Source organism: Plectrocnemia conspersa, unplaced genomic scaffold, assembly GCF_051122295.1.
Source record: "Plectrocnemia conspersa isolate PC_06_02 unplaced genomic scaffold, ASM5112229v1 ptg000001l, whole genome shotgun sequence".
Taxonomy (NCBI): Eukaryota; Metazoa; Arthropoda; class Insecta; order Trichoptera; family Polycentropodidae; genus Plectrocnemia; species Plectrocnemia conspersa.
The window spans coordinates 24,332,216-24,346,291 of NW_028277165.1; positions in this window are offsets into that span (position 1 = coordinate 24,332,216).

Consider the following 14,076-nt stretch of genomic DNA (forward strand, 5'->3'; position numbering starts at 1 on the left):
TTTGGAGGATTTTTGGCACGCGAACCCAAAAAGGTTCGCCATGCCTGGTATATACTAAAGTGTATGATTGTATCATTCAGCGAAAGTTACACATATATCTTATCTTCTATATATTTAATAAAATAAATAAAAAAATTACAATAATAATTTCAATATAATTCTTGATTTCCCCTTATGAAATATATATCTCACATAATTTTCAAGATGAAAAATTCTACTGCTATTATTTTATTCCGCAAAATCCATTTAGAGATTAAGTGGGTAGTAAGGGCTATGTATCGAAAAGAGGCAGGAAATCCCTATTTAATAATCTTATAGTATTGCTTCACAGTGTATATTTTATGACACATTTATTCCCGGCATCCTCAAACATTTACCATTAAACATTAAAAATGGGAATATTTGCTTAAAATACACACTGCATACTCGGAGGACGGTTGTACACAAAAAAAAACACATTTAAATATATTGTTAATATTTACCATCAATGATTTATGAGCTAGCAATAAATGTGAACAGATTTTTTTTAATACTCAAATGCAATTTTAATACCAATTACACAAAATAAATTATTTAATTAGGTAATTAATATTTATTACCGATTAAGAAGTAACAAAAAATATTTATTCTACACTTTTGCATATGTGAAAAGAGCAAATTCTCTTTGTACAATTAGGTGATTAATACATAGAACAGGGGTGGTCAACCTGCGGCCCGCCTTAAACATTTTTCCGGCCCGCGAGCTGCATCACACTTGTACAATTTATTTTTTAGTGTTATATATTACTTTACAATGTACGTTTATTATCATTATTATTATATTATCTATGTTTACATGTAAGAATAATAGTAAACACAATAATAATAACTCATTATGTTCCAATTTTTCACTCCAAAAAAATGTTTATAGTGTATCTAAATCTAATATGAGAATATATAATTTTATATGTGGCCCGCGGATTTATTATGCATTTCCAAAGTGGCCCGTAAGATCTTTTGGGTTGAGCACCCCTGATATAGAAGATTATAAAATTTTCATTCAAAATTATACGATGCCTTTAAGTTTATATGACACGTAGTAGAAATACATTTTTTCTGTCAACAATATATTGGGACGAGTGAGCCCTTTCACGTGTTTTTACGATAATCAAATTCATATATTAAAATTATCCCACGCTAACAGTCAAAAGCAAAACAAGAGTGGTTCTAAAAAAATTTTTGCCAATTTTTTATATCTTACGTACTTTGGTTTCATCACAAAATTGAATCTTGTCTGTGGACTTTAAAATTTATTTATTATGACTAAAATTAAATCTTTCTTATATAATATAAGTTATCAAATTGTTTATCCATTATTCTACGAATATTTTAAAACTGATTTTATTAACCATTATAATTTAGACTCAAACAATATTTTTAGCCGTTTAAGTATTAATTTTAATCAAAATTTTAATTTGATGGTTGAAGTTTAGGACCCCCCCCCCTCCCTCTTTTTATATATTTTATTGAACCTCCGCTTTTTGTTTTTCATATGCAATTTTAAATTTCTCTGTATTCTATAAATAAAATTCATTTAAAATAAGATAAGTGGGTCAGTTATCAGTGGCGTAGTTAGGGTATGTGCCGCCAAGAGCGATCCTTAAAATTTCCGCCCCCCCCCCATACATTTTTTTGCAATGTCATAAAATATACATATATGTTTTAGTGCATTCAGGGTTAAGAACCACGTGAATATGCCGCCCCCAAGCAAGTGCCGCCCGGGGCGGCCCGCCATAGCTACGCCACTGAGTTTCATTACATGCTTTTACATAGATCATATTGCTTAGTATATATTAAATCAATAACGAACCTAAAATATAGACTGCCACCTCTGATTAAAAACAGTATTATCAGATCTAAATATACACAGAAAAAATGTAATACTCATGGAGAATACAAAATAGTTACGAGATTAAACCTTGAATCTATTTTAATAAAAGTGTATTACAAGGTTATAAATATTTATGCATACATAATCATTTTTCTCGTGTAGTAAGGGGTGGTGACCTGAATACTTAAGCAGACAAGTTTTCTTGTGAAACTAATAATGTGTAGTGTTTTTCCATTCCTTAAAACGCCAAGCAAATAGTCTAGCAATATTATAATATGAATAGTTAAAAATCAAATGTAATACTGATATTTTATAATGTATACGAAGTTATTTTAACTATATATAAAATATATTAAAGTCGTTAAAATTAAATTGTGCAATTAACTGTTATAATTAAAGGGGTTGCGCTTCGAAGGTTTCTTTTTCTTTTATACTGAAAAAGAAATTCCAAGAAACGTAATTACGACATTAAACATAGCAGAAGGTCCCCTTAACGCATTTTTTGTGTTGCAATTTTATTTGCTTAAGTTTTTAAGCGCTTCTGTTCATGAAATTTAAAGTTGTAGAATTTAATGAGAAAATATTTTTTACTAAAAATGTAAATATTGTATTATTTGGTTTGCGTTCGGCTCTCTTTGTGTTAAACATTTATAGTTAGTCGTCGTTTTTAAATTTGCGTAGTCAACACACAAAAAACCGTCTGAGTTTGTTTAATGTAGTGTTTTACAATCATCTAGCTGTCACGTATTATATATAATTGTTTGTTATATTATTATATTATTAATGTTTTAATCTGTTATATTTTCGCAACATCCACATTTTTGCCCACTCCTCCCACACAATGCCTTAAATCAACGCTTATAAGATTAATCTCAAGAGCTACTTACAGCAACCCAGTTTCAGCTCGTTTCGAACGTTACACAAGTCGACTACAAGAGCTTTATTTATGCGACAAATTATTTCGCAACATCCAATATTACAACTTAATCCGAAAATCAACCAAATTTATACTTATAATAGGCACACATACACATTGTTAAATAATACATGGTTGCACGCAAAAGCCATTAGTCACAGACGTTCGCATGATCGCGATCATCACTCCTCTTTTCCCGCTTTTCCGTTACGCTTGTCGGTCTGATATAATATTTATAACGTCATTTTGCGTCACAAACTTAACATTTCCGTGTAAAAATAATCTATCTTCATTATTACAATACTGTAAATTTATTTTAACGTAGAAAGATCGATATTTATGTTAATAAATAGATTACCTTAAATACGTTCATTAGAGCTCATAAATATTTTTTTATAATTAGTCATGTAAATATTTTTACATAACTTAATTTTACAATTATAAAAAATATGGAAAATCTATAGAATGCAAATATCAACTTTCATTTTACTTTCTTTAAACAATCGAATATATCTATTAACTAATTCTCATATAGAAGCAAATTTCAAAACTGAGTAATATTTACTTTATAAGGTTTTAATTTGTATTTTTTTTAAAAAGGCAATATTAATATATATATTAATATTTTTAATTAGATATGATATACTAATTAATTATAATTTATCTAATGCATTCGCAGAGTATTTTTGTTCAGTTTATGACGAATCATAATTACAATAGCTCCTGATTGCAATGAAAAGAATCTGACTTCACATTTTTAGCTATTAACGAAATTGACATTTTATACATAAAGAGCGGAACTTTCTGGAATCCAAACGAATTAAAGTACTCATTGTTATTGGAAAGAATTCAAAGAAAATTACAAGAGAGAGTACGTAACATGTCCGTATTAGTATCCTAGTGCCCAGGCTCGTGTGGTGAGATCTTTTCCCTTTCGCTCGCTCGCGTGTTAAGTGACGAGAGTGAGTGAGAGATAAGAGCGTGCTGCCGCACGCTCTTATCTCTCACTCACTCTCGTCACTTAACACGCGAGCGAGCGAAAGGGAAAAGATCTCACCGCACGGGCCTGCTAGTGCCTTTTTACTAAGAGCATTAGGCTATAATTCATTTCATTGGTTAATTAAGTAGCGTCTACTTAATTAATCATATTTATTAAAATGTGCTATTGTAAAAAGATCATTTAAAATTTATAAATATATTATTTTACCTTTTTGATTTAATATTGTAAATCTTTTGCTGCTTTTATTGTTATATTTTACAGATTATTTTCCCATCTTTCAATATAACTCCTTCACTTTTTATACGCTATAAGCATGATTCTATAAATATATTTTAAAGGACATCTATAAAACTAAATTACTGTTTTCACCTTTCGTTGCTTAAGTTTTGAACCTGTGTTTTAGTTTTTCTGGGGGACCAAAATGATTCAATGTTTTTATTTTTGTATTTTATTTTATACATATAATATTTTATTACATCTTTGTATAAAATCTTGATATTTTATGAGTTGCTCGCTTTTTAAAATAAATAATGTGAAGATGTGTTGACTGCATAAATAGCCCCGCACGCTTTTATCTCTCACTCACTCTCATCGCTCAACACGCGGGCGAGCGAAAGAGAAAATATCTCAGCGCATTGGCTTGCTAGTAGCTTTTTGCTAAGAGTGTTGGGCTAAAAATCATTGCATTCTCAATGAAGCACTTTTTAAAGTTGCTAAGGAACTAAAGAGTACCCTAAAGAGTCACGATCACGTTCTTTATCCTTACCCGTTGCGGTCAGGATGTCAGCGTCTGAAAACGCTTCTCTTTTACGAACCTTCAAACTGTGAGAAGCTAAGAAAATATGTGGAATAGTGCTCATGATTTTTTATTTATTAATTAGCTTATTATTATTTATATATTTGCCATCATGACGCATTGGAGAAACCTGTTGAGTCATGATTGTCAGATTTGTAATAAAAATATATATTTATTTTTTATTAAATCATCCGTTGTAACCTGACAGGCGTAGGCCCAGTGCATTACAATGGGGTAAATCTGTATTAACTGGATAATTTAATCAGACATCATGAAGTCTGTAAATCGATGATATATATTTTATTTTATTAATTAAATTATTATGTATTATATACGTTACAATAAATAAATGTCACTGCAGCGGTTTGTAATAATAGCGCATTTTTTAGTCATACAAATTTGAATGCCGCTGCCGAGGCTTGAACCCGCAACCTCAGAGTTACTAGTCTGAGACGTAACGAACAGCGCTATTCTGTCAATCATACATTAATATAATATAAACGCTGTGGAAACTTTTATAGAATATGTTTTATACATATTTGTTAAAATGTGTTTGTTTTTATAAATATATTATTTTAACTTTTTTATTCAATATCGTAAATAGTGTTTTTGCTGATTTTATTGCTATATTTTACAGTTTATTTATTAATTTTTCAATACCACTCGCTCTCCTTCATATACATTCCTTCTTAATCTATTAAATATTGATTCAAAAATATATTTTAAAGGACATCTATTAAATTAAATTACTGTTTCTACCTTTCGATGCTTACGTTTTGAACCTGTGTTTTATTTTTGCTGAGTAAGCAAAATGCTTCAATGTTTTTATTAAAAGTATTTTATTACATCTTGGCTTTGTATAAAGTCTTAATATTTAATGAATTGCTCACTTTTTAAAACAAATAATTTAAAGGATCAAAGCAATCTTACATAACAAGAATAAAGTTTATGTTTCGACTGCATAAATAGGCCTAGTTATTCTACTTGCATCTGAAATTATAAACACTGAATTGTGTCGCAAGAATAATAGCACAATACAAAACGTATATACATTGTTTTCTAATTTAATAATATAATAGGCATTGTCTTCTAAATATATATGTACATACATTCTAGTTGTCTAATTTATGTTTTACTATTTGTTTATCTTTAAAAAAAATAAGTGCTTATTGCAATTTAACCTACGAGTGATACCTTTTATTTATTATAATGTTGAACAGTGCTTACTATACGTATTGCTTTATAAAGGTCAGAATAGCGTTGTCTGTAACGTCTCAGACTGGTAACTCTGAAGTAACGGGCTCGATCCCCGGCAGCGGCATTCGATTTTTTATTTATAAAAATGCTCTATTGCTAAAAACCTGCACATCTATTGCTTATAAATTATATTACACGTAATAATTTATAATTATTAATATAGATGTCATCGATTCCAAGTCTGGTATTCATTATATCTGATCGACTTATTCAGTTAGTACAGATTTATCCCGTTGTAACGCATTGTGCTTACGCCTATCAGGTTACAACGGTTGTTTAGTAAATTCTGGACAGCATATATTGCTGTGTGCCGCGTAGACTGTATAGTATCAAGTGACATAATGATCTTGATGCTTATCTATGAGTGACTACTTGACTCTGAATCACATCTCTAGATTAAAATTGAAGTGACGATCAAAATTATAAAATTAAAATAAATATTCTAAAGTAGTTGACTTACCTTTGTTTAGAAATATCCGTAAGAAGGGGTGCTTCTGCTATTCACATCTGAGTGATTTAATATCACACGAAAAAAATGTTGATTTTGCATTTAATACCTGTTACCTTCTTTAGGTTTTTTCTGGACAATTTATTTAAGTCAACGTAATTTATACGCGGCTTAAAAAGCTTTTAATTAACCGTTTGACGTCGGATCAAGTGACTTATTATATAATGCATGCTTACTACAATGCAGCTCGTGAAATTCTCTATTTACTTATTTTTATATAAATATTTAAGTAGTCAAAAAAATACATCAATGAAAATGGAATGAGATTTTGATTATTTTTTATAATGAGTTAATAAAACATTTTTTATTACGGATATAATAAGAGGAAGCTTTTTTCTGTGCTAGTACTACTAGCACATGAAAATGCTTTTTAGATTCGCTAACATAAATTGAATAGTGACTCTGGAGGATCAATAGTTTCATGCCGATTTATCCGACCGCTGTCGCTCGCGACAACCCAGGTAGGATGTCGGGCCTAGCTTCAGTCCGCACAGGTACTGAAGCAAATAACCTACTATGTAAGAGATTTATGCAACTCCTAAACGAAGACTGCCCACCCAGACCTAAGACCCATTGGCCGTTAAATATAAAAAAAAATGACATAGGATTCCATAAATCGGTGCTTAATTTATATAAAAATAGGAGTAGGTTTATCAATGTAATAGGCACGTCCATCTGTATTAGATAAATAAAAAAATATGCTTATTATTTACATATATCATAAACACTTTTACATTCAATTCGTGGGAAGATATTAATTCATCGTTCATCGTTATCAATCAATTGTTGTTTTTTTTACCATAATACAATACATTTCATATTTTTTTTCCATATATTTATCATGCTCAAATACATATAATTTAATGACTTGCACATTGATTCAAACACATGTTTACGCCCTTGAATATTGTTATAAATAGTAAATATTTTTTTATGATGGTTTTAAAAAACCTATTGAAATAGAATGACTAGTGAATTATATTGTACATTATTTATTTACGAGGATCAAGAAGCGGAAACATTGAAATGAAATAAATCATTCATAAACCAGGATTTGTCGGCAAAATTCGCGAAAAGGCGAGGTCGAACTATTATTATTATGTCCACTTATTAAATATGTATCGAGATCATTCATCACTTTTAATAAAGACGTTTCGGCAGAAGTTTTGCAAAAGTGACAGTCCATTCACGAGTTTACTATTTGCTAGGCGAGGTCATCGGTCGGGTAAATTATTTAAATGTATCCTCAGTTAATGGCCTGAATTAATTATTAGAAATGGCAAAGTTCAAAGGCTATCTGGGAAATAAACCTAAAAGGAAAATGTTTAAGCGTATTCAATTTTTTAAATTATATTATAATATATTCATTTACCTCCCACTCTTCCAAGAAAAATATTTTTTTACTTAAAATATATATTTATATTACAATTTTTTTACATGTATTTTAAATATATTATGTTTCAGAAGTTGCTTGAAAAATCAACATTTTATGATGAAAAAGACAATCAAATTAAATATTATATTATATACATAAATAAATATTTTAAAAAATAGTGAATAAAATGAAATTTCGCAAAAAAGTAAATCAAGAAATATGTAAAGTAATTTTATATAGGTTATAGAAATTCCTTATAATTTAGAAACTTCACCTAATTTCACAGAATATCATTATTTAAATTTGAAAGAATCAACAAAATTAACATGTTTAAAATGCAAATCTCTAATCAAATCATTTTACTGTTATGCATATTAAAAACTTAAAATAGAAATGAATACTGATTAAAGAATAAGCCTTTTTGTAGACGCCTTTGATTAATTTACAGTACTGCTCTATCATAATTAAACTTACGTGTGATTGAGTGTTCCTAAAACAAAAAAAAATATTTTCTTGATAATTCAAGTACGATAAAGCTTATATTTCACCTTCCATTAGCAACTGAAAAATCCCTAGGATAACGTGTCTAAATTAATCCATCTTATGTATGTATAATATAAATGTAAATATATTTTTAATATACCTTATATATAAATGTAAGATGTTCTTTATCATATAATAAAAAAAACAACGTGTTTGCTTCTCGTTTCAATTGATCGCCTGATCTTGTAACATTTTCATCTGAGATGATCCCAGATTAAATCCTTGTATAATATATAGCATATGATTTGTTGGTCATTTGTAAGGGTCAACGGATCGGAAATTTGGGATGGATCTTAAACCGTTAGAAATCACTTTCGCAACATAATGGATAATGTATCAAAGGGCAGAGCTTTTATATCGGGGCTGTTCAAAGCCCTGAAATCCCCTGGGAAACTTCCGTTTTGAGCTTTAACTTGGGTCATGATCTGGTAACAAGTTTGTCGTTCGCTTGAACTTGGTAATTTTAGATTTATTCTTTAAACGTTAAATAAACTTTTATAAAATACAAAGAAGTGATACAACTTTTTTTAAATATATTTTAATGCATAATTAAAAGTTCTATCGCAATAAAATATATGGCCCGTATTTTAATAGAGACTATACGACTATTACTTGAAGCACCACGGTGACAATTTTTATTTTTCCGATTATGAATAATTTAAATAAAATATACTGGCATGGAATGTGTAAAGATTAAAACTATTTGTTTGTCAGGATATTTTTGTAGGCACCTGTGCGTATTTATGTGTCATAAAACAGAAAAAAATATTTATGGTTTTTACCCGCACAACCAGTTAACATAGAATATTGCATAAAAAATGTTTTATTATTCATAAAGCATATCTCACACTAAAAATGCGTAAACATTTGAGCGTTTGCACTAGCGTAACTGGAAGAAAGCTCGAAATGAAAGTCAAAGTTTGCTCTCGTGTTAATCTTTGACATTTCTTTCCAAGTCATGTGCCAAAAGTAAGAGAAAATAGTGACAATAGTGTTGTAATAAAAAAATGTTGACATCATATCGAAATGTTTTATTGACTTAAGACTAGGATTTATTGTTTAATCTTGTAATATAATCATAATTTTTGCTTGTAATATAATAATTAGGCAATGATAATATTACATCAATGTAAACGCAAATATGTGCAAAAGACAAACTTGAAGGACAAATTGTCTATTTTTAAATTCAATTCCAAATGCCAAAAAACATTATAAATATTAGTATTATAATTAAAAAATATTAAAATAGAAAAGTATTATCAAAATGTACACTTCTTATAAAAATCTTTAAAAAAGAATAGAAAATTTGCAGCTTTGTTTAGTCGAATTTAAGTTAAACGCTTCCTGGAAACTTTTTTAAATTAACCTCGTCCTTCTGTAGCTGCTTAGTTGTATAGATATTATAAAATACATTTTATTAGTTATCAAATAAGTCTCTTTCGTCTCTCGATCGTCCGGCCAATCCCTATGATTTGTGGCGGAAACTATTTGTTATTATCTAATAAATATATTGTTTAACAATATCTATGTAAACGGTGTTTGTTATTGTTTGTGTGACAGTGATTCAAAAATCTATAAAATTTATTGTCATTCTATAGAATGTTCATCTGGGTTCCTTTGTATCTGTTTTAGTTCACTCGTTTTTCACTTTTTTTTTTTTTTGGTTCGTGCTTTTAAACTATTAGTTTATACCGTTTAATGAATGTTCACTCAGCTATTCAATTGTTTATGCAATCACCAAGGAGAAAAAACAAACAAAAAAATCAATAAGTTTTATTCTTCAAAATTAAATAATTTCGTGGCAACGGTTATAGGTAGTCCTAGCTAAGGATTGCGATTAAACCAGCATTGCCAAGAACAGTCAATACCGGTATTGTTATTTTTATTATTTTAATTAATTTCGCGAAAAAATAATCCGAAAACTGCTCCCATGATTCACCATGTTTATTAATTAGAAAAACCAAAGCATTCGAACACCCTGGCAACTATTGTTTTGATATAAACAAATTATTTCAATTAAAGCACAAAAATAATATTTTCGAAAATTCAAGCAATTTTTTTCTTTTGGAACAATAAATCTATGACTACATCGTCTTTGCCAAAATATCCGTTTCTGGATGCCTCCTAAATTTTTATACTAGGGACCAGACTAAAATATATTACTCATTATTTTTTGTTAGTTACGATTATCCGAAAAAACTTGTAAATCTGTTTAATCAATATGCGACATTTTTTAAAAAAAAAAACAACCATTTATATGATTATTGATTATGAAATATTTGTAATTGAGATATGGTTTATTTATATAATTTTATTTAAATTATTGCACACCTAATATTAATTTTAGAATATCGCAATAATAATTATTAAGATTTTTCTTAGGTATACTTATAGATTTCTACTCATGTTAAAAATAACATTACTTAAATTTGAGTTATATTGTTGATAAAAAAAATACGTAAATACCACATAACCTTTTTAGTTCCATACAATTTTGCCTAACATAAGTGATTTTTTTTTTTTAAATCATTGATTTGCATTTTTAAATAAATTATGTTATAACATATCTGTTTTAAAAATTTGAAACTTTTCTTATGTATTGATGTTTATATTTAGTTGTTACAACAATAAAAAAAAAATATATTTTCCATATTTATTTAATCAAAAAAATAAATCAAGTTTACTTTAAAGAAAATACCCGATTATTACTTATTTTAATTATATTATCTAGTACAACCTATCTTTAGTTAGTACCAAAAAAATAACATTACATTATTTTCCAACAAAAATATTTTTTAATACATATCGCGCAATTTTTTCAATTAATAAATATTTATTTTATTTTATTAATCTATTTAGCTTATTCTTACACTAATCAAATTTTAACTAAACATACGTTTAATATATAACATAAACAGATAATAAAAAAATACTTACTATTATAATTTATTTCTTAATGCACAAATGTGTTTTTTTATTCCTTATAGGAAACCAGTTACAGTTTTATTTTTACGGATTGTTCTAGAAATATTATTATACAAATTCACACCACCGTAAATAATTCCCCTGACCGTACTCATTTTCTTGTACCTAACTATCCACGAATTTTCTCTATTTCTAGTATAAAATCTATGTACATTTTAAACATTATTCATTAATATTATTTGACCATTTAACCTTTCTAATCTATTAATCATACTTCTACTATAGTAAATCTATTTTTATTTATGTAACTTTTGAAACATTTATTCATCTAATTTAATAAACATATTTAATATTGTTGCATAATAATTAAAATTATGCAGTATAGCACTATTGTAATTTTTTGTGTTTATATTTAACATATATATCATTCTGGATAATATACCTATTTTTTTAATATGTAATTACAATGTACCTTAAAATTTATTTTTTTATTGACAATTATTCCTAAATATTTTATAATATTTTATATAATACAGCTTTCTATAACTATTTTTATATTAATATCTAACATATTTTATAATTAATAAACATACATTTAGTTTAAGTACATTATTTTTCAACCATATTTCTATTACACTTAATTAATTATTTAAATTATCTACAACTTCATATATTATTGAGACTTAATTTGCTGATATTTAACATAAATGCTTAGTGAATCATATTTCTTCGACTATCTGAATGGAGATAAAACTGTACAAATAGTAAAAAAAAATTATGTACGCAATACCTGCTTTTGTTTTCACTTCGCCAGCCATCCCTATCATAAATAATGACGTGGTCATATATATTTTAAGCTACAAAACAGAATTACTGGGAACTGTTAGATTATTTATTTTATTATGTTGAAACATCGCGAATATACAAAAATACAGAAATATCGATCATGTTAATTATTTTGTGCCGAAATTTTTTGCATATGTAGAATGGCCCTCTTGCTCTAAAAGAAATAATATTATACTGCTTTTATATCCCACATTGATAAAACTACTTAGGTTAATCCCTTACAATGCCTTTGTACAAAATAAAAAAAGCATTTTTGGTACTACCGGTATTTCATTTTATAATACCGGTAGTATCGAATGCTAATTTTTGCCCCAATATCGGTATTACCGGTATTGGAATTCCTAGTTCCATTAAATAATTTACTTTCATTTTGTTCGTATATTAATAGCTTTAAGAGTAAATTGGAAAATTATATGCGAATAACAAATAGCTATTTTGTTTCTGACAGATTTATCTAGATCGTTTACAGTTTATAATATGATTTTTCAGTGATGTTGCTATTATTGTATATACAACATTTTAAATATGTTCTATTCCCAAAGATAAAAATATTCTATATATACTTACATGACCAATGTTTTTACTTAAACTGTCAATCGATTACATGTTTGAATGACAAACACACCATGACACAACATGTACAATAAAAACGTTTTTATTCATTACCTGCGACATGTTCGAGCATAAGTCTAAGCACGTAGTAAAATTCGTAATTGCAGCATTTTGCGACAGTTTAAGGAGAAAGACTATTGAGAAGGAAGTTTTCCTTTCACCCACAAACCATAGAAAGCCTTCTTCAGCTACATACCATAACGAACGGACAAAAGTCTAAACATATCCGCAACATTGCCAATTATGTGTTTTTATTGCGCATTGTGCACGTTAAATATTATTCCATAATAAGTGTTTTGTCTTTGGCGACGAAAGTATTTTCTCGTTCAAACACTTTACGGTTTGGGAACATTGCGCAATGTAAGACACACACACAGGGTGTTGCGAAAGAGGCGATATAACTTTTACATTTCTAATAATCTTGACAACAGATTGTGTGTATTTAATTATTAATATTTAGAATCTGTTATATAACAGATGCGATTGCTACTAATATGGGTTTATTTATAGTGTTATTTGCTAGATTTATTATAGTCTGTTTGCTATCTCTTTTCTTCGTATTGTATTCACATTCATATCCATGTTTTCTCGTGTCATGCTAACTCATTTCTAATAAATTGTATTAGTTGACATAATCAATTTGATTACTTGTCTTTTTTTATCAACAAAGAGCTAGTGTTCCTACTAAGAATTATTATATTTTATTGACAGTAAAGATATTAGGAAATTATTTATTACACTTAATTTAACCTATAACATATAAAAATTATAATATGTAAGAATATAATATATAGCTTTATTTATACCTAAAATATATAAATTATTTTTAGTGCTGATCAACTCAACGTAAAATTTATCTTTTAAGTATATAAAAATTGAATCTGGAATTGATGTCGCTTGAAATGAAAGCCAAATAGATTTGAATGTACCTAAATCACATATGTTCAATGCCTTCACAAACAACCGCAATCCATTGCACATTCCTCAACAGTATAATAAGATTGATGGTTAGTTTCTGCTGTGGTAATCCATATAAATTAACTAAATAATTGATTGTCCATATATTAGTTTTTAATAATAATACAAACTTTTAGAATTGTAGAATAGATTGTAATAAAAATTTATTACCTTTTTATTATTTTATATAAATTATTTAATTACGTTATTATGTTTATAATCAAATTATTGTATTTATCGAGAGTCGGATGTTAATCATGTAATGCTTCACATTACGAATGCGATTTCGATTGATTGACTCGACACAAACAATCATAAATGCATACAGGAAAAAATAAATCGCTTTAGGAAATGTTTTTTATAACGAATTTAAGATGTGTAATAGTAATTACTATTACATGTTACAGTTTTGATATAAAAATATGTGAGTTTTTTCTGAATATGTATATTAGATATAAAATAAAATAAAGT